The following is a 22,752-nucleotide window of genomic DNA, read 5'->3' as shown; positions in this document are numbered from 1 at the left end:
TTAAATTTATCAACTCCTATTTAATGTGTTAGCTAAAATCTGTGGTCCCCATATGTAGCAGATCCAGTTGCACCCTTATCTGGGGACCAAAAGCCCTGTGCAACTTTCTATGATACATCTGGCTTAAAATACATTAGCTGGCTTTATTCTGTTTACAGTCCTTTGCCTTCAGAAATCTACTTGAACATAATTATTGGTAAAGTTACATATCACACGTACTATCTGTGATGTTTGGCTTGAAAAGAATAAATAAGCTTAAAATAACAAAACAATCTCGTTAAAAAAACCTTTAACATTCCTCTGCAAGAGCCTAGGCATCTGTATGTCCAAGGATGCATAGAAACACTTGACCAGTGATGTTATTTACTCCCTTGTGTACTATATCTTGAGAAGAATTAAGCAATCACTATGCAACTCTGGCAAATGATCCATAAATGTGATTAAAATTCCTGTGAGAATAGGACTCAGATTAGTCCAGTTCCACATTACAAAAGATTTATTAGTGTATGTTGGCACGAACTTTTAGTGTAACAGAGTGTGCAAGTATAAAATGCCTTGACCAGTACTGCTTATATGGACTTATATGGATTAAATCTTTCTTAGTATAACTATGTCAGAGCAAATCATCCTTATCAACTAGCATTTGAAATCACCATGTTGTTTGTTAAAACAAGTAATGTATGTCAGAGAGTATATGTGTAACAGCTTCGGATAACAGAAGTTTCAGGATGTATGAAAGAGCAACAATTGGTATGGTGCTGTTTCCTTTCTCTTGTGAGTTTTGATTACTTTATCAGTGCCAGTTCATCTCTTTGTTTTCTGATGCTTTTCATGCTCTTATATCAACCTATGTCTGGATTACCCTTTGGTGTAATGTCCTTTCCTTCTTCCCTTAAATTACATCTATCTATGGTTCAGCATGTGAAATTCCTGTAACTTCCTTTTTTTCTTCGAGTGCAAAACTCCTTATCTCCTCCATTATTTGATCTTTTTATTTTCTTGACGTTTCTGGAATGTTACTGGACTCAAAGAACCTAGATGTTGTCTTTCTACCTCCTGCTTTTCCCTCTACCCCACAGAGATTTTTTTCCCTTGTTATTAACTCTGCTTCATCTCTGGTCCTTTCTGTGGAGACTGTTACCTGCAACATTACCTGCTCTGAATTTGGGTCGAAGAATTTGGTACTTCTGTGCTGTTCTGAGTTGTTCCTGCTGCGATTTATTTGTTTGTTTATTTAACAATAGAATTTCCTTCTGCCTTTTTAATGTTTTTGTGGTATGCATGCATACAACTTTACCTATTCCCATCTCTCTGATTTTGACTTGCAACTTTCTTCCATTCATAATTTCTCACCCTTCAGTCTCCATATTGGATGGATAACCATCCAACTCTGTAGCTGCCCTGGTGCTGTTTCTCATTTGAACTATATACCATGTGCCAAATCAGCTACACGCTTGACTTGGTCTTCTCTATGCACTCTGTTATCCAAGTTCCTTTTCTGTGCTAGCTATTGGAACTTTTAAAAGATTTTTATTCTCTCTCTCTCTGAATGGGACTTTGTAAAACTTCTGTTTTGTTGATCTTGATGATCTTGATTTCCTTTATTCCTCTGTACTTTCCTCTATCAGCTTATCAGTTCCCTTTAGGCACTATTTTTTGTTCTTCTCATGCAGTTCCAAACCCTTCTGACAAATCATGGTCCTGGCTGACTCCCAGTATCCATTTTCTCAGTTCCTAATGCCATCTGCAATGCCTTGGAGATACTTCTGACTATCTCTGGTGAAAATCTTTTGATTCTGCTGACTTTCTGTATTTCTTAATCTCTGGGATTTCTGTCACTTCTTTTGAGTATTTTTGCTTGCAGTTTTGCCTGTTCTGTATTTTTTATTAGTCATACAGCCCTCCATTCAGTTTATCTATTCTGCCATCTCTCCATGTGAATTTCTTAAAACTAGCAAACTAAGGTCAAAATTCAAGCTTTCTCCTTGTTTACTGAAACAGACTTTTAAGATTTTGGTTTGTAGTCTTTGTACTCGTTCCAATTAACTTTTTCCTGTTCCTATCTGCCTTCTGACTTTTTTTTTTTGTTTCTCTTCTTGAATATGTCTGAGGCTCTTCTTATTAAAAAAAACCCCAGCACAAGCCAACCCTCTACTTCAGAAGTCTTTATTCACCAGATTAATGTCCTAACCCTTGACCTCCTTCATTTTCTCCCACTCCCCACTCTCCCCATTAGTATGCTTTGTACACTTGTCTTGATTTCTTGTCTTCTAATGCCTTTCTAGAACTGCTCACTTCTGGTTTCTGTCTTTTGCACTGAAATTTATGTCACTAATGTTCCACTTGACTTCTTCCTGGAGAAATTCCAGTCTAATCCTTTATTCTCCTCCACTCCATCTGTTAGCTCTCTGTGATGCTATGTTATAGTCTTCACTAAATTTTGTTGTTCTTAGACGTTTGTCATTTTGTCCTTGTTGATTGTTTCTCTTTACAGACTCAGTTTTTTATTGGTTGGGTCTTCCTCTCCCCATTCTCTTTCTGTATGTAGGTGTGTGTTTAGATCTCTCAGGAATCCATCCTCAGCTTTTCATCCTCCTCCACACCTTACTTCAGATAATTTAGCCATGAGCATGACCTTTATGAAGGCACCATTGCTTTATTTTTTAGTGGTTTTCCCCTCAGTCCGGTTAAACTCTGCTTAGCTCAGAAAATTTGCTTGGTCTTCAGTGGTCACCTGAATATAATCATGTCAGAAATAATTCTTGAATTTTCTTTCCTTTTCTTTCCTGATGTGTTCTTTTGTCTCCATGTGGCTATGAGAGCTGACAGTTCCTGTTTGTTCACGTAGCCATAAATCAGATCAAAGTCTGGCTCACCTCAGCACTGTGACTCTTATGATCTCATCTGTCTGTCTGACGTTAATACTTACAGCTTTCCATCACTTGATTACTGGTGTTAATATCATCTTTGCTTATCACTCTGCCTACATCACTTGCTATTTAAGGTGTATTTACTCATCTTCTCAAATATAAACTTCTTTCTTTTATAAGCTTTGCAGCTTGCTTTCTCCTTTCCCTTCCAAGAGAGAGATTTTACCACAAGGTTGAATCTTGTGTTTGCTCTACTGGCAGTATAGTATCAGTTTTGATTTCTCAATTACTATTCATCTTACAGTCATTAACTTTCTTTTACAGTGCCCAATCTTTGAAGCTCCTCATCAAAACTCTTTCTGTACTCTATAAAGTGAATTATAACCTGTTAATGACTTGGCAGATGTGCTAGTTGTGTTCATCTTATTATACTCTGGTTGCTAAGTACCCTTAACCCATGGCTATTTACTGTTTGTATTCCTGTAAGCTGTTACACGTCCTTTAAGTGATGTGAATATTGAAATATTTATAAATTAAGTCATTTATTTGACTAGCAAATCATGCATATATTTGCAGCATGTATTTCAATGGAGCCCATAGACATTATTTTTCTTTCTGCACATATGCATACACATATGTAATTAATAACAATGCTAGTCAAAGAAAAAGTAGGCAGAATTTGCAGATCTGAGGAAGAATGCTTGTAAGAGTAAATACAGGTCAGCAGATTATTACCATTTTTTTAATACCTACATTAAGATTGTGCCTGAAGAGGAGGAGCCTGTTGCAATAAGTCTGGAAGAGTGTTTAACACTGAAACAGATGCCCCAGGGAAGTAGCGAAGTTACTGTTCTTGGAAGTGTTCCAAAAATGTGTGAGTGTTCAAAAAATTTTGTGTATAGTTTAGTGGGTATGGTGGTATTAGGTCAAAAGTTGGGCTTGATGATCTTGGAGGTCTTTTACAACCTTAATGATTATGTGATAAGCTTGGTACAACTTGTAATAAATCCAAGATTGATCCAAATAGCTTGTGGCTTGATGTTTAAATTACAAGAATTTTCTTTTTTGTTCACCACAAAAGAATCCATTCTTTAATAAAAGGTGATGGTGTTATCTTGACAAGGAAGGGTATGAAGGGCATCTGTTGGATATTATTTTTCGTCATCGTTCTTGTAACAGTTTTCACTTTAGAGCAGTATAGTGAGATAGAAGTAATGATACGTGACTCAAAAATTTCATTACCTGTGATGTGCCAGTAAAACTTTAGTAATTTCTGCCATTTTCCTAAAGTACTGGACACTGGGGTGTTTTAGATAAATACCCTTCAAAGCTCTGTCTGAGGGACATCATTGCATCATTGTGCCCTTCCTTTCGTTCTCTACATTTGCTTAGGGGTCTATCAATTTAGTGATATTATGAGAAAACTGACAATGAAAATAATAGCGGTCTCTTCTAGAAATAGAATATTTTCATGTAGAAGCACTAAAGAAAGATGTAATGCCATATTCACACTTACTTTCTAATCTACAGTAATACTTGTTCATTTTCCTTTCCAAAAGTTGCATTCTGTAATTTCAACATGAAGCACGCTGTGAAAGTCATATCACTTGTTTTTAACTTTTAGCTTGTTTTTATTTTCAAGTGTCTTGACTAGTCTAGGACAACCAGATGTTGTTGTCCATCACGTGGAAGTGATGATTTCAAAGCTTCCAGATTACAACAGATGAGCAGTGTGTACAAGCTTAATTCTTACATCTCTGTGAGGTAGGAAGACCTGTTGAACTACTATTTAGTTCATATTTACCTTTGAGTCTTTGGCAACACACTTCAGATTCCTGACTATGTATCTTGTGCTGTCTAAAGTTATAAACTATACAAATCCCTCCTTATCTAATTCACTGTCATAATCATTTTCCCAATATATTTTGAATGAGTTTTCAATATGAAAATTTTCCTTACAGTGCAGTGTTTCATTGCCTGGGCAGAAATGATGCACGTTACTTGACATTTGAACTCTGTTTATTTGTCGTGTCATTTCTCAAAATACATCATTGATTTCATTATCTCACTTACTTCTTTTCCACTTTTCCTTTCCCTGTCCCCACTGCTTCTGTACTGTTTCCTGCTTTTCTTAATGCCTGTGTGAATTAACTAGACCACCTGAGCTTTCAGATAGCAGATAGTACTATTCTAAGTGGCTTGGAGGATTTAATTATTGTTTTATCTTCTTATGAACAGGGTGGCTCCTAACTGTTTTCTCTAGCATTACCCTTCCTGGTCACTGTGGCTTACTGATGACCTGAGACAGATGAAGAGGGAGAGCAAAGATAATCAGAATGTCTAATTATGAGATGAAAAGTTTTTCCTTTCTTATGCTCTGACTGTATAGAAAGTGCAAAAGGTCTCTTCATTTCCATGGTAGCAGCTGTTCATTTCTGTGCAGCAGAACATTTCTGGGTGATACAGATCTGTGTTTTTCAGTCACATCAATTACAGTTGCTTTGATAAAAAATTCAGTCATGACAACAAAATCACATAGATCAACCTAAATCTTTGGAGACCAGAAATACTGGTCATCAGTTCTGGACTTTGTGCTGAAGTTACTCCCTGAAAATACAGATTATATGGAAACTCTTTAGACTAAACCCTACATTTGAATTTATAGGTTTTGCTCAGGAAGACCTGTCAGTTTTATTCAAGGAAGTTATTTACCAGTTTTGGTTTAAAAAAAGCCAAGAAAACCAAACACAATTTTCTTTTCTCTTCTGGAGGACAATAGGTCATATTAGAAGGCAACTCTGAAGGATCACAAGGAATCCTATTTAATCTTTGGGCTTGCAACAGAAAATTGTATGGTACTGGATTTTAATTTTTTTCCTGGAAAAGAATGAAAAAGGGGCCATATTATTTTTTAACACTTCAGTTAGATTTGGTTCAGCCAGGCTATGTCCACTGCTAGAAGGGCAACAATGTCACTAGTGTTGGCAAAATTCTGGGGAAGGTCAGCATGAGAAACCTTCCTGCTGCTTTCATTAATCCTTGCATTGTGTTTGTAGAAAGTGCTTGTCAAATACAATTGAAAGTTTGAGAAGCAGAAGAATGCTGAACATTATATTGGTGTTTCAGAGAGAGTGATTTAGTTTATTATTGATCGTGCTGGCTTATGATGTCAAAAAAACTGTGGTTTTGAAATGTGGCTGGGATGTGTTTGCATCTAAAAGATGCAGTTGCCAAACTACATCACTTTTGTGGCTGGCTGTAAAGGAAGAGAAAAAGTCTTCTCTCCTGTGTTGTACTTGTTGTTAAAATGGGTTATGATAAGTTGGTCATGACCCTTTTTCTTCTTTGCACTTGCTATTTTCACATGAGTAGCTGCTTCAAGAAGACTGCCTTCTATGATTCCTCTCCCTGACCCTATTTTGAGGTAAAGAAATATGAAAATGTGTCATAAATTTCTGAGGCTGAAAGGAGACCCCTTGAGATGGGAAGTGTATCCAACTTAAAACCAAATATGTCTCACTTCTCATTAAGAAACTAGCAATTACTTTTTCCATTTGCTGCCCAGCGGCTAGTATCCTGTTGCATAGTGGGCTAAAGTCTGCACGTTCAGCTTCTAACTATATCTAAATAGTGCTGTTATCCTGGATCTGTCCTCATCTGGCACTGGGCCAAGAGAGAGCCCAGACAAGCTAAAATTAAATCTCATTTGGGCTTTGGATAAAGTCTTCACCTCCATCTTCTTGCTGGTGGACTTCTCTCTAGTAGCTGACATAGCCATTGCTATGAAGTGAGAAAAGAGGATTTCAGCTAATGGGACTGCACTAGGATGACATAAGACATGGGAATAATAACCAAGAGGAGAAAATAACCATCTGTGCTCTTCTTCCCTCTAGAACTTCTAAGTATTTCACAGCGTAGTAAAAAAATACGAAGTAAAAGGGATAAAATCTCAGTCATACAGAAGTGACCCTACTTCTACATCTACATAGCAGCGAGAAGTACTGTCCTTTGTTTATGCAGAGGTCTGGCTGAAACTAGCAGTTGAATAAAGATTATCTTGCAAATCTTCCAGAAGTGATAGGATAGAAGGAAAGGGAGAAGATTTGAGACTCTGAACGTGACTGAAAATATTTGAAGAAACACAATAACCTAAGTGCCTTGTTCATATTTTGTAAGGTATTTGCATCACTTAGGCAATCCTGATAATTTTACTCCAAGACATACAAAATATGGTAAGCTCAGCTGCAATTAATTGTAGGTGCTTTAAAACAGGTACCAGAATCCGGAAAGAATTTAACAGTTCATGATTTGATTATTATATCCAGTGCTCTAACAGGTTTATCAAGCGTTTTAAGTGGGAAATTTATTTGGTCTGTGTTCTATCACAATTGTCCGCAGCTTCCGTGCCCCCACCCTGTTAGGCAGACAAAATGAGGCACCTGGCCATTGCAACAAGTTAAGCTACTATTTTGCCTTGATTTTTTTGTTTAATCTTTTAAAATAGAAATGTTGTCTTCAGTTGGATAGGTATATGGAGAATAGAAAAAGAGTGTGTCTTTTTTGCCTTGCAAATGGAAGGAATGCAGTGTTTCTATCTAAAATGGCTTTTCTAAGAAAGAAGATTCCTTATCAAATATGAAGGAAATATTTTTGTGAGCATTCATTTATGCATCAGTTTATAGCTGCTGTATTGTGCATAATGATATATAACAAGCACAGGATGCTTCAGTGCAGATAAACACAGGAATTACAAGTATTAGTGACATTTAATTCTCTGTAAAACTGTTTTGTTTTATTTTTCTGCTTGGGTTTTTTTTATTTATAACAATACTATGTGCTTAGAGTTAATGTCTGAAATGATTCTCTATGTTTATATGTTACAGAAATTGCATTATTACATTAAATATATGTTCAGTCTCAGGCCAGTAGCAAATGAGTTCTTTGAAGCCAGTGCTGATTAGTGCAATTTTTAGCAGCATTGCAGAACATGGCATTTCATTATTGAGTCATGCTAAACATTATCTTGGCTTTTGCTATAAAAATAGAAAAGAGGAAAAAAGAAGACAGAGAAGGATGCTTTTATGCATATGACATGCAGCCCTGGGGAAGATGCAAATCTGGGATGAAAACTAATTGCTTTTTACTTTGTTGCGTAGCTTGAGCTATGTGGAGCAGAGCTGACCAAAAGGAAAGCTGTGCTTTATGTTAACTAGCAGTGATTACTCCAGAAAGCTGCCATAAAAGCAGTACTGTTAAAGGGACACTTAAAAAAATGATCCTTCAGACCTTACAGAACAGACCTTATTGCATTATAAATGTGTTTTGATGGGCCTTCTTTGATAGGTAGGTAGGAAAAGGATGATATAATGTAGCTAGTGGAATGGAAAAGCAATTATATTTCATCAGAAAGATAAAATTCACTGTAGTTCCCACCTCAGAAGATTGCTAAATATGGTTATATGTAATATAAGCAATTAAATGTGATAATATTAAAAAAGGGTTTTTTTTAAAAAAATCCTGTGCTTGTCTTCAGAAAGAGAGAAGAATTGTAGCATCTAAATTGTGGGAATACACATTGTGCTTTAAATCAGTTTTGTGTGAGCCTGTCTGCTCAAGGACAGTTTAGAGGACAAGACTGAACATGGCAGTCACCAGTGATTCTCCTCCTACAAAAGAGAGGCGTGCATCTACATATAATTTTAGCTTTTTAGCCATTTAGGTTAATTGTCTTTGAAAGATATTTCCAATATGCACTTGGTAGCTCTCGAGTTCAAATGACTTAGCTTTTCATATCTTTAGTAAGCCATCTTTATGAAATATTAAGCTGAACGCAACCAAAACGATCTTAAAAATACAAATATTGTGTAATGGATCTGTAAAATGAGTACAACACAAAACAGTAATGTTGGAGCTGAGAAGGTAATCGTGTGTGTGGTGTCTGCAAAAATATTCAGTACTTCATTACAGGCCATTGGAAAGGTGAATACACAAGTTTCATACCACTAACTTTATGATAATATGTATAAGTCGAAATGAACATGTTAGAGTTCCATCTTTTAAGCATATGTAATTATTGATAATATAAAATAAATGAGGTAATTATATGTTTGTCATGGTTTAACCCCAGCCAGCAGCCAAGCCCCACGCAGCTGCTTGCTCACTCCCACCAGTGGGATGGGGGACAAAATCAGAAGGGTAAAAGTGAGAGAACTCATGGGTTGAGATACAGTTAGTTTAATAGAGAAAGCAAAAACCACCCATACAAGCAAAACACGGAATTAATTCCCTGCTTCCCATGGGCAGGCAGGTGTTCAGCCATCTCCAGGAGCGCAGGGCACCATCACAGGTCATGGTGACTTGGGAAGACAAACAGCAGCACTCCAGATGTCCTCCCACTTTCCTCTTTCTTCCTCCACTTCATAAACTGAACATGCTGTCATATGGTCTGGAATGTCCCTTTGGTCAGTTGGGGTCACCTGTCCCAGCTGTGTCTCCTCCCAGCCTCCCAGGCACCCCCAGCCCCCTCGCCAGCGTGGCCGTACAAGGAGCAGAAAGGACCTTGGCTCTGTGTAAGCCCTGCTCAGCAGTAACAAAAACATCTCTCTATTATCAACCCTGTGCTCAGCACAAATCCAAATACAGCCCCCTACCAGCTGCTGTGAAGAAAGTTAGCTCTACCCCAGCCAAAACCAGCACAACATTACAGCTTTCTATTGTTTATAGGAAGTCAGTATTTCATATTTTATGCTGACAGTGTTCCTGAGTTCCAGATGGCATTTCAGAGTTATGTAGGTTGTCTAATCATCAATAAGTGGCTTATATGGAGAAGCAATTAATACCATGATTATTTTCCGTATGAGTCAGCAGGTGTGTCATATGCATAATTTCTAGTGTGTAAAAAATCAAAAATGGGTTCTGCTCTGTTATGTATTTTACAGAAAGAAAGATGCTGAAAAAAAGATTCTTTATGATTATGTTGATATTATCTATGCTGTGAGTATATTAAGAATGTAATTAAAAAGGGAAAGGATTTGACCTAGATGCTTAAAAACTGTGGGGAAAAAAAAAAGTGGAATATTAATGCTCTTTGTAGCTGGTTTTTGCACTGTATTTCAGAGGAAAACAATCATCCAGTTTATTGAAAACACTGAGCAGGTATCAGTACAGAAAATAAAAGTAGCCAGGTATGAAGAAAATCAGATAAAAAGAAGGATAAAGGGGAAAAAAATAGTTTTCCATGTAAAATAAAAATTTCCTTGTTATCCATTTTGACTTTTCTACTCAAAATATATTAGGTGCAGATATTGCACTAGTGGAGCAATGAACCTACCAAGGCAAAGACAGTCAGACATACTCATTGCAACCATTTAATACTTCCCTGTTGTCCTAACAATTTCCTGTTTCCTAATGTATTTTTATTGTTATACTAATATTTAATTTACTGTAGTGATCAACACAGAGGGTTTTCAGTAAATGTTTGCCTGGTATCCAGGTAGTTTTTAGGATGTTTGCAACAGTGTCTTTTAAGAGAATGTATTGGTTTTCCTCTGGTAGTAAATATATATAATACCTGTATAGATAACTTCAAATATTGTCACCTGGACTTTAATCTACCTTGTTGTCATCCAGAAGATGAGGAATATGTCCTAATTCCATCATCTAGAAATGTACTGAAGTTCTACAAGAGTATGTGTCTACATTAGCACATACATATTTAAAGAGGGGTGTCATGTGCCTTTGTACAGATCCACTTTTGAAAGTAGTTAATTTCCTTTTCCTTTCTACCCAATCATCTACAATGTGATGAAAGCTCAGACAGTGTATAAGAGCTGTTCCTAAAAAGACACAAAGACATCAGTCATAAAATGATGCTTCTCAGCTTTTCTAAAAGCGTAGTTTTTAATTAATCAAGTTGATCTAAGATGTGGAAGGACAGTGCGCAGTTCTGGGAGGTGTCAGGTTAAGGATCAGCATCTTTGCAACATGTTATGAACTGTAGTTTGGGCTGTATCATAGCTAAAGAGGGTCACTTTGGGAAGCTTTCCAGGAGGCCACTTTTTATAGCTTTGGAGTGTCCTGGGTGGAGAGCTTTGTCAATACGTAGGTGGAAAGGGCACTTAAGGCATTTGGTTTTGGTTTCTAAGTCATGGGCCTTTTTATTTCTTCTAACCAATACACTTTAAAATTCCTGGCAACAACTGTAGTCTCACTTTATACTCTGATAAGCAGGTTGTTTATCTAAGGATTGAAAATCCATACTCCAGGACTTGTGGTGACCTTCCTCTGTTGTGACTACTTACTAAAAAGTAATGTCTTTGAAGGTGGTTTATATCCTTTTATTGTATTCAACTTCAAAAACACATTTCAGTCTTACAACATGCAGGTGCAGTGTAAAGCATGCAGGAGATGACTCTACTGTCTGCTTTTCTGTACTTGCCACTGTGTTTGAGCTTCTAGTATGAAGAGACAAAAATATTAACAACTGGATTTATAAGACTTTAATGAAATAGTTTTTTTCCTGTGAAATATGTGCAGCTGCTGCTGCTGCATGGTGAAGGTCATTCCAGCATTCATTTGGAAATTGTAAGGGAGGAAAAAATCATGGACTGAGTTGAGTTGCTGGGCCCTGGTCTCTAAGGAGCTTGTGGTTTCCAAGTAAAAAGCTTTGGCTTTTTCTTGCTATTTTACCTCAGATACATTGTTTCTTCTACTGTGCGTTTGCCAGTATTTTATTACTTTAGGGAAATAAATTTTAGATCAACTGTTGTGTGATGACTGTGTAAAACCGTAAGATATTAACAAATATAATGAAAAGGAGAGTGAAATGTTAGATTGCGACAAGTTTATTGCACTCTGATTATAGCTTCACTGAAATATAATTCCACTGGCTTCTGCAGCATTGCTCTTAAATTAGGCTGGCAGAAAAAAACCCCAGTATATTTATTCTGATGTAAACTTTGTCAAAGATGTGCAATGCAAAACTATTGCACGGTATTAATATACATTGGTTTGATGTAAAAAAAAGTTTATGCCTTAATGTTTTTTATCAATTTGTTATTTCCTATCATCTCTTCACACAAGTAAAATTTCTTAAATTGAATGACTTGGCACTTCTGTAGTGCCTTACAGTTCTGAAATGCTGTGTGAATATTCATTATGGCACAGAGCAGCCCAATGAGGAAGGTAGATGAGTAAGTATTATTATCCCTATTTTATGGATGGGGAAGCTGAGGCACAGAGATTAAGGGACTTTTCCAAGGCCACACAGCAAGTCAGTGGCAGATCCAGGAGTAGCACTCGGGGACTTCCTGGATCCCTCTCCCATGCTTTAAGCAGTAGACCACAGTGTTCACTGGACTCAGCAAGCAACTCATTGCAATAATGGACAGTTCCAAGGACTTGTACCTGGTCAGTGTGTCCACACATTTGTTTGCAGACTGCTGCAGTATGTCTGTATGGTTTCAATACTCCAGTCCTTGTGCCCTGTGTAAAATTTTTTGCCTTAATCATCTTAAAATGGGGTAAAAGGAGGAAGTGGTAGAATTCTGACATAAATGTGGCATGGCAATGAAGAACATTTATTTTTCATTATTCTTATTCTGAACCTTATTCTGAACCTGCTGAAACTGGTGGGCCAAACTGCAGTAGATTCATGGCTTTGAGGATGTTAGTGTGGAGTTTGGGTGGCATGAATTCTGTCTTCCATGACTGTATTATGGTTAGTTTTGCCTATACTTTCAGTTTCAAATGCTCATTTATTGCAGCACTTAAAAATAATAAGTTCATAGTTTTCCTGAAATTCTAATAAAAAGCAGAGCATTACTAATTAAAATTAGGTTTCCAGTCTCTATTCATCCAGGGGAAAGTGGAGTGGGATCTGTTTTTACTGGTATTGTGATAGTCCTCACCGCCCAATAAGTTTAAGCACTAAACTACAAGAGAACCTTTGTCTCACCTCTCCCCTCCAAGGGGGCAGTACAGGAATCACAGAAATTACTTCTAGAGTAAATGCAGTATAACTCTTGTACTGGTAAATACAAGGTGACTTTCATGCTGCTCCCTGGGAAGTCAGCATGTTCAGTGCAAGGCCTGTTTAATTGGACTTTGCTCAGAGTTTGACAAGTGAATTGCTAACAACACCGTACTCCCAATTAAGCTGTTTGTCCCTGTAATATTAATGGAATAAACCCACTTCTGAGAATGAGGCAAGGCTGAGACTTGCTGTGACATTACAGGAAGAGGAGGCAGAGAAGCAAAAGACTGCCAGAAGCTGAAAATTGAACACATGGGAAAGGAGAAGTCAAAGTGTATGAGCATATTTTGATAAATATTAATGAATTAATTTGTATTTAATTTACTTAGATAATCTGTAAAGGCTTTAAACTGTCCAGCAATTTAGTATGTTCCCCACTGTAAATTTTCCCTAACATTGCTTCATTTCTGATGTGTATGTCTTGTGCTAGAGTAGCATTACTTATGATATGGCTCTAATGCTTGGCCTTTGAGATCCTGCTTAATCACTCACCCAGGGGCATTGCATTGTTACGTCTAACTGCTTTAAAATAATGGAGTCATTTTACTGAAATGATCAAATGGTTTGTGCGAAGTTATACTTCCATGGTACATCTTAACAGGTTATTATATAATTCTAAATTATTAAAAGACAAAACAGTTTCAATAGAAGGCTGTTTCTTATTGTCATATTTTAGTTATGTACTATTATCTGTGGGAAAGGTCTAATAAAGACATTTTAACACTTGGTTTTTCTTTCTTTAACAGCCCAGATGCTTGGTGCTGACACATTCATAGGATTTTTGTATGTAAGATAGCTACAGCGTGACAGCTATTTTTAAAAAAGAGAGGAGCCTGAAACAAAACCTCACATCCAGAATGCACCACATCCAGCTATATAAGTGAATCTTTTTGCCTGGGGCATCTGATCTTTAAGGAGAAGTGCTCAAAGAGTTTAATTTCTTATTATATTCCATTGCATTCTATATATAGATTCATATTTATCATGTAACACTGGTATTTAAATCCCCTTGCTTCAGACTTGCATTTAGATACCAATTTTATATATTGAAATCAAAGAGTTCTAGTTCTAATATCGCTTACTAAAACCCCTCTACTAGTGACAAGTGAATATATATCCATGATATATTAATTGATACTTTTGTATAATGCATCATTTTTCATAATAGTTTAACGGAAACTGCTCTAAATCATGTTGTGAAATATAGACTGTATTTGACTGCTGGATTTTTTCACAAGTGATGTCAAACTCATAGTGAACGGAATACTCATTTTAGCATGGCATCTAGTGCCTTGTTGCTGGACTCCCAGAAGATTTTCTGTTCAGGAAAATGTGTTCTTTTTCTCTTTTTCTCTTTTTCTCTTTTTCTCTTTTTCTCTTTTTCTCTTTTTCTCTTTTTCTCTTTTTCTCTTTTTCTCTTTTTCTCTTTTTCCCTTTTTCTCTTTTTTTCTCTCTCTTTTTCCTTTTTCCTTTTCCTTTTTCCTTTTCCTTTTTCCTTTTTCCTTTTCTCTTTTTTCTTTTTTCTTTTTTCTTTTTTCTTTTTTCTTTTTTCTTTTTTCTTTTTTCTTTTTTCTTTTTTCTTTTTTCTTTTTTCTTTTTTTTTTCTTTCTCATGTCAGAAATGACAAAATCACTGATTTCTATAGCTTACCTAGCCTGAGTACAATACGCTAGTTGATAACGTACTACATTTACAGTGCAGTAGAGAGTACAGTTAAAATGCATGTATGACTAAAAATTAAACATGAATATGTTCCTGAGGAAGAACAGCATTTCTGTTTTCTGCTCTTAGTGTGTGCTGCCTGCCTTTATACTAAATTCAGCTTGGTGTTTGTAAAGAAAGGCAAAGTCTTTGCAATTCACAAGTAAGTGAAGCCAGTTGTTTTCATGGTGTTAGTTATTTCTTACCATATTGTCACTGAGTATTATTGTCTAGCTTTGCCAAAGTATAAGGAGTCTTTGTAATAATAATTTGGGAATTCTGCATGTAGCTCAGGATCCTGGTGTAAAGACAAAAATACATGTGCAAACTCTTACTTCAGGTGAACGAGAATAAAGATGCCTTGGTCAGACATTTCTTCTGTCATCTCTTTTATTGTCCTATTGACTCATGTTTTTCTTGGTTTCTGGTAACCAGTGTTTACTCACCATCTTGCAGGGTTTACCATGAGAAGTTTTGCACATCAAAGTTAGCTGTAATCACACCTCAGTAAAAACTGATGCGTAAGAAATAGATTTTAATAAGGAAAATTAAATTCTTAAACCCCTTTTCGTTCTTGAGTTGGAAAAATCAATAATTAAATATTAAAAACATCTTTGTTTTACAGTACTGTAAAATCTTGACAATAGTTTCCAAATGAAAGTAGCTTAGCTGTCCTTTTTTCTCTTTTGTAGAGAAATGATGAAGAGGCTGTTGTGGATAGAGGTGGAACTCGCTCCATTCTCAAGACGCATTTTGAAAAGGAAGATCTAGAAGGTGAGGGATGATTACTCTGTGCTTTATGTTGTCACATTCTTCTGAAAGTACTGAAATAAAATTCTAACATGTAAAGTCATTGATTTGAGCAGGGATGCAAAGAGACAAGAGAGTAAAATATCATAATTTATTTTAAAAAGAGAAATATTACTGTCTTCTTACAGCAGTGTCCAGAAACAGGTGATGGTGGAAGGAGTTTGCTAGTTTTTGGGGATCTATAGTCAAGTTGTGTAAATACGGATGTGTGACTTTAGGTAAGTCTTTCAAACTTTCAAATATGCAGATGCAAACAGGACTGCTGATTTAGTACTTATCAAGGGTTCTACATTTGCATTACAATCCTCATGTAGTTGCCTAGCCATATCTTCAGCTGAACAAAAATATTCTGGTGTGTCACAGATTGGATACATACTTGATGATATCTACTGTGGAAACCACCTAAAATGACCATGTAGAAGAAAGTGAGAAATTGTGAGAACTGTTTCATAATATTGGTCTAATGAGTCAGTTGCATTTCTATTTCTTTAGTGTATCTCAAACTTTGGTTACTACTGTACTTAAACTCTTGTATTGAGCTGTGTGAGCCCCCAAGTCGTAGTTATCATGAAAATGGGTTTCTGTTGCACATATGATATCCCTTTCCTGAGATTGGAACTGACTGATTTGGTTAGCTTCTTGTAGTGGGACATGGAGGTTCCTGTCTTTATCACACAGATCCACATGAACTAGCCCAAAAGAAATATTAAGATCAACATGCTACATCTGAAAAGTTCCCTCCTTCAGTTCTAAGAGAAATATCTCCATCTGTGCAGGAACTTGGGCTTTCTAAACACCTACCATTTATTGCTTCATAATTTTTTTCTTTTTTTCTCTGGCTGTATTAACTCTGTGTTCTCTGCTACATATTGGCCATATTGATGATTTCATGGAAATACCAACATGTTACACAGCAACTCCCTGTTACTGCTTCCTTCGGCAGTGCCTCCCTCAAGAAGCTGATGCAGCTGCATTTGAAAGGGGCCTGGCTGTGTCTGTATGAGGTTGTCTCTCACAGAAGGATGTTAAGTGTTGTGCAGTGTAGCATGTATGAGGTTGGTGGCTCTCCACTCAGTCTGGGGAAGTCTGAGTGTGTGCAAGGATATACCTCAGGGAAGATGTTTCCAGAGTGGCATTTAGAGTTTTGGTGTCTCCAGGGATAAGAATACCAGTGGGTCAGGCTGGCAATGACAGTGTTGGACTTAGGCAAAAAACCTCCTATTTTGAATCTCACATTTAATCTTCTGTGGTCTTCAGTCCCTTGATCGCATCCTTGACCAAAGAGAAACCATTGTATCTGGTGTCCTTAGAGGAGCACCTAATAGAAGAGTGGGAGCTCCCTGTCTCCCTTTCTCCGTGGTACTGACTCAAAGGGTTTTTGCGGGGTAAGTCTACCCACAAAAATAGGCTTTTGCTGAGTCATTTTATTGATGATGGTAAGGTGGCATTTCAAAAATGGACAGCTTTCTGGGGAATGACATCTTTAAGATCAGCCACATGAGCAGACTCAAGCATTAAGTTTGTCAGAATTACTGTGATGTTCCACATGTGACTACATGGAACATAATTTAAGAACTGTATTTAATTACTTTTTTCCCCACCATCCTATATGTGTAGAGTTGCTCCTGTGAAATATCAGTGAAAATATTATTTCAAAGATCTGCTCCTAGGATGTTATCAATAGAAATTGGAACATGGCAGTGACACTCCCACAATCTTCCCATCATTTTAAATTGAATTAAATTTAGAATACTGAAAAATGCTGCAGTTAGCAAATGAATCTGCTTTTATTAAAAATAAAATCCCAATGTTTCATAATGTTCTAAGAAAACAGTTTTTCTGTATAGAATCAATCCTTCATAATGCAGTTATCTTTCTCAGATAAATTTCATGCTCACTCTTAAGTTCAAATCAGTTTGTCTTTAAGTATATAATCACTACATTCAAAAATACTAAGTGACATAGTAAGTTCTGAAGAGATTGCAGATTTTAATATCCAGTTGCAGTTAACAGCATGTCCATTTGTTTTGCAGTACATCTAGGCACTTCTCCCCCTGGAAACAGTGAATGTGACTCACAAATGTCTGTCTTATTCACTGAACATTGTGTTGGGTTCTGCTGAAGAATGTACCTTTTTCCTAATGACATAACAACTATGAAATATGAAATTAAATAATCAGGTGCTAATTGCATATCTTAGAAAAAGAATATAATCAGACTATTCATATGTATTATGTAATTAGCCTTTTGACAGACATTTAATTGGGTTTATGTTTTAAAAACGTAAATAGCTAGTTACTGAATATTCTGGGGAAGACTAGCTTTGCCAGCATTTAGGTTTCAATGGCACCATGACAGCAACATTTCAAAAATTGCAATTCGTATGGAAAACTACAGGTTTAAATCCAAAAATCAGTATTCAATTTCTTCTTATTAGATCTTATAGTTGTAAGTATTTTGTCCTTTTTTTTTTTAAATTTTACACTATCAACATTTGAACTTCAGAAATACTGATTTAAATGTGTACTAAAATTTCCATCTGAAATTTCTTGGCCTAGCAAATATTTGGATTTGCATATTTTAGGCAGTCCTTGTGCAAGTATATTGCAAGTACATTTCTTGTTGAAAGCATGAAGATATGGTGATTAATCCTGCCTCAAAGAACAGACACAAGAATAGATTTTTGGCTCAGTCTCTCTAGATCAATGTTTTCTTTCCCTGAGCAGTATAGTAAAAATTTAGGAACTTAAGACAGGAACTGCAGTACTTATGGGATGTAATGCTCATATTAGTGCCAGTAATGATACTTGCAGTAAGTACTTCAAATTGTATCTTTTTACTTAAGTTTTGTAGTGCTTTAGAGGTGAATTGTTTGCAGAGCTTTGGCATTCAGATTTTCATTATGAATTATTTTTCCATGTAAATAATTTTTTGTGAGTTGTAAGGTCAGGATCAGTCAGTAATACTGAATAAGTCATTTGTCTGACTGCTGCATTAATGTAGGGACAGAGAAAGCATTTCTAAAAGCAAAAAAAGATTATCTTCTGTGGTTATAATCACCTGTTTCGCATGTTATCTTTCAATGTGTGTACAGACTAAAATCCTACTGAAATAAATATGCTCTCATTTTTATCAGTGGTGGAATTCCTAAACGAGAATTGGGCACTGATTCTGGATGCTCAAGTACTTAATTGCCAAAGGACAGGTTGTACATGTACCTGTTGTGAGAGCAGCTAGGCAAGTTTTCATGGACAGATGTGCACATCAGCGTTGCTCTCTGCTTATTCCATGGGCTTGTCTCTGGCTGGCTGCCGTTGCTTCAATGTATGCTCAGGAAGAAGAGTTTTCTGATCAAATGGATATACCTACTTTTTATCTCCTAAGTCAAAAATACTTGGATTGCACTGTGCTGGAGATGTTAGATTCTCTCAGGTCACATGCTGAGACTTTTGGACTATGTAGATATGCAAAGGGATTGACATTAAATACACTCTGACCAATGTCTTTTCCTTATGCCCACCATAATATTAGCTGAGAGGAAAAGTGACTGTTCCATGGCCATCCTTGCTGGAGGTGGCCAGCTGCAGATTGAGGATTTTTGTGAGAGTATTTCAGAACTTCTGTGGGTATTGCTGTGGCCTGGTTTGAAAAGCAGCTTCAACTGGAAGATGGCTGGAGATTAGATTGTTAGGTGAAGGTCCAAGCATGAATCAGGGATGAATTCTGGCTCTGCTGGAGAAAATTGGAAAATTATCCTTGATTCAGAGAAGTCAAGATTTTGCTTAAGGTTTTTATGTTTCATTCATTTAAGCTGCCTAAGTGGCGTAGGAAAATTTGCCTCATGGGAAATCAAGTTTGCCGTGTTTCTCGTCTCTGAGGACACGTAAAAAACTGTATCCAGTATATGCATCACTGTGCATCAGAATATGCATTCTGACACTTTGGATAAAATTCAGATTATTTGGATTGCTTACTGAAAGTCACAAAAAACATTCAAGCTTAATTACGATATAAATGTCACTAGCACAACACAGAATGATGCAGAAGCTGAGGCTTTAAACTTAATAAACTAAAAATTAATTTTAAATTTTGTAGAGATATTTTGTAATTAAAAACCTGCATGAAGATTAATTTTTATAGTAGATGTCCTGCTGAACAAAAAAGGTGAAATTCCAGAGTATTTAATTATTCTCTTTTAAAAATAGTTCTGTTATTTTTTTTTCTTTTTAGATTTGTTCTAGTTTGTGACAATAATTTAAAAATAATTTTCATGAAATTTTGATTATATACTGTTAGGGTTAATATATTAAAAACCTCATTGTGATTAAATGCTAATCTCCATGTATTATTATTACGTAGAAATTTGAGTGGCTGTAGTTTTCTAAGTAGCCTTCTATTCTCAGAGACTGGACCTTTTTGGTAGAAATAACATCACAGTACACCCCTCTGCCACTGACATTTTTTACCTGAAAATTAATAGGACCTAGCAGCTCATAGGAGTAGGAGAATATAAAGTATATTAACATGGCCTTGATTCACCTATGTCTCAATGTAGAAGCAAGTCAGATACCAGGTCTGCTTGGTCAGACAGGAACATCAATCAAGATTTCCCTTCCCTTTGGCTTCCAGGCTGCTACAGCGTACTGCAAATAATTTGTTACCATGTCAGTACAGATCCCCTGCTCCAAGCTGCCTTGCCTGTGCTTCCCTTGGGTACCCTGCTCACCCTGATGTTCACTTTGACCTCACTCGTGCTCCTTGCAGTGATGTTTGCTGCACTTAGATGGGCACAATAAAAGCTGTGGAAGCAGAGTCAGGGAATGATTTGGTTTAGTCTCTACCTGAAAGGTTGCTCTTTCATTTTGTTGCCTACCAGCTATTACATACTGGAGCTTGTTCCATTTGTGATTTCTAAGTCACATGTTTCTGTACTGCCTCTCATCTGGTTTTTGTTTTCTTTTTCCTATGTAATTCAATATTCCTTGAGATCTCACTTTTCTCCTTTTGTCTTGGCAGTCACCTGGTTTGATCCCTTTGGATGGGATCGCTTGTCCCTTCTCAGGAGTTTCTATGTTTGTGGGAAGGTGGTTCCCCTTGAAGATTAATGAATAACTTTGAAGGTCATGTTCACAAAATCTCTTTGAAATGAATAATGAAATAATGGAAGCAGACAAGAGCCACAGTGTTGGTTGAACACCACAGTCTTTAGCTGATCATAAGATTTGGTTGTGAATTTGGTTTGAATTTGCTCTGAGCTTCACAGACAGGAAACCTTTTCAGTATTTGTAGGGAGTAATATTTTCAAATATTTCACTTTGTGAAATCCCAGATGAAACTGACACAAACCAATTTGCCATTATTGGTGAAAGCTGCTAAATTGCAGCATCAGAAGACAGAAACATTCCTTTTTTAACACTCAGTTGTACTAGTACTGAGGTGGTTTTTTTTTTTTTTTTGGCTTGTTGCTAGTTTAGAAATATAGGCCAAATTCTTCCCTCCAATAACCACAGCTTCTCTCTCCATCAGTGGAAAGAGCTTGTGTATCTGAGCCAGGTCCTTTTACATTCTGTGTCTGCTGGCTTTTTTTTCTTTTGTCTGGCAGGCAAGGTCCTGATCTCATGATCGAGCCATACATACAACACCTCTGGGCTTCTCTGGAGGAATGTAGGAAATTTGGAACGTAAGTGCTGGTTAAAAAGAATTTTTAGCCCACCCACAACCTGGAAAAATATTTTGTTAAAAGGCAAGATTTTTTTGGGATGGCAGTGAGTGATCGAGGCTCTTTAAAAGGTCCTTAACTTTAATGACTTCAGTGAGATGCTCTTATCCTCCATATTCAATGTGTCCTTAATGTTATCTTGGGCCAGGGATAGTGTTTTAATTTTTTCCTCTATAATTTATGTTGTAATCTACTCTAGAATATAAATTACATGTTTTGAAGGTTTTCTTGTCAGTTCCTACAAATTATAGCACAGCAAAAAGGTGAAAAATGCATTTTGGGCAAACCATAACCACAAACAGCAATGTAAATGGTTAATTTAGGAAGGATTGCTTTTGTCCTTTCTGCTTTTTCTTCACCTCTGCCTCCCTGCTGCACTACAGTAACGAATCATGAGTCATGTACTCTCTACTCCTACACAATTCACCATAATCACTTTTTTTCCTATAAGGAAAAAGGCAAATTTTTTAACCCTACATGGACTGATGGTATTCTGTCTCTACCTCACTGTCCATTTTTGAGAGAATGAAAAATTGCATTTGGTTCAACTTTAGCTGTCAATGCATAAAAGAGGCTTCAAGGCACTGAGTGTTTTCCAGAGGACGGAGAAACCCCTCTGGTCCTGCTGAGGTCAGCAGTCATCTGAGACTTGGCTTGAGCCACTGGCAAAGTATCCTCTCTCAAGGCATCTTGCCTTTGAAGTGTGCTTCCTCAGTAGGTCACAGAAGCCTGACTTTGCTCTTTCTGGAGGTGTTTCAAGACCCATCTGTTCCCTTATCTGCCCCTTCCCTCCATGCCTGTGAGCAGGGATCTGAAAGCCTTGGTGTCAGCAGGTGCCTCAGGCAGATTCTGATAATCCCAGGTGGAAAGCAGCACAGGCACATGTACCCTGAGCGTCTGGTGCTCATGGATGTTCAGATCCAGGACAGTAATTTTTTTGTACAATTGCCACCAAGTTGGCTGGTTCACTACCAGCCATGTTGAGTTCCACATTCCTGGTGTAACATGGAGACCTGAGAGAGGTTTGCTCTTCTCCATAGTTTGTGCTGTGTTTATGTTACAATTTTAAAAGGCAGAATTGGCTTAGGTATCAGTGAGCCATAGGATTCATCTGGTCTTCTGAGCTTTTTCTATTAACCTTACATTAGCATCAGTAGTGTTTTATTGTAGAAAGACTATGATTCTGTTTTTGCAAAAACACACTCTGGACTAAAATGTTGATTTATTCCAGATGGGCTGCTAGGAAAGTGAAACATGACCACATGCATTAGTATTTTCAGTATTAGGATTCAGGAGCAAATAATTTTTAAAAACAGACCCTCTGAGAAAATACAGCAATACACGAAGGTTATTTACAATGTGAAAGCTTATTAAAGAAATGCAATGCACTCAATCAATCTGCTCTGCAATGACCTTTATACAATGCTACATATTCACTGGTAAATTGTATAAAGATTGTTTATTAAAAAAAGACTGTATTTTGAATCAAATTGCACATAGCTTGGGAACATGAGGCCTTAGGTTTTAACTTCTATATTTTTCAGATTCTGTACTGCTTAGTGTGTGCCTCTGAAGTTTCTTGTAGCCTGTTAATTTCTGCTCTCTTGTGCTGGTTAGAC

The 22,752-nt window shown here is 36.8% G+C and overlaps 1 protein-coding gene across 1 annotated transcript in view; it reads left to right on the top strand.

Moving 5' to 3' along the window:
- Positions 1 to 15,302: 15,302 nt before the first annotated feature.
- SLC4A10 (solute carrier family 4 member 10) overlaps positions 15,303 to 22,752 on the top strand; it is a 94,252-nt gene continuing 86,802 nt past the window's right edge. Inside the window, exon 1 of the mRNA XM_069020822.1 lies at positions 15,303 to 15,378. The gene's annotated coding sequence lies outside the window, so the exon portion shown is untranslated. The remainder of the gene's footprint in view (positions 15,379 to 22,752) is intronic.

Source organism: Aphelocoma coerulescens, chromosome 7 (assembly GCF_041296385.1).
Source record: "Aphelocoma coerulescens isolate FSJ_1873_10779 chromosome 7, UR_Acoe_1.0, whole genome shotgun sequence".
NCBI classification, from domain to species: Eukaryota; Metazoa; Chordata; class Aves; order Passeriformes; family Corvidae; genus Aphelocoma; species Aphelocoma coerulescens.
This window is presented reverse-complemented; position numbering and strand designations above follow the sequence as displayed.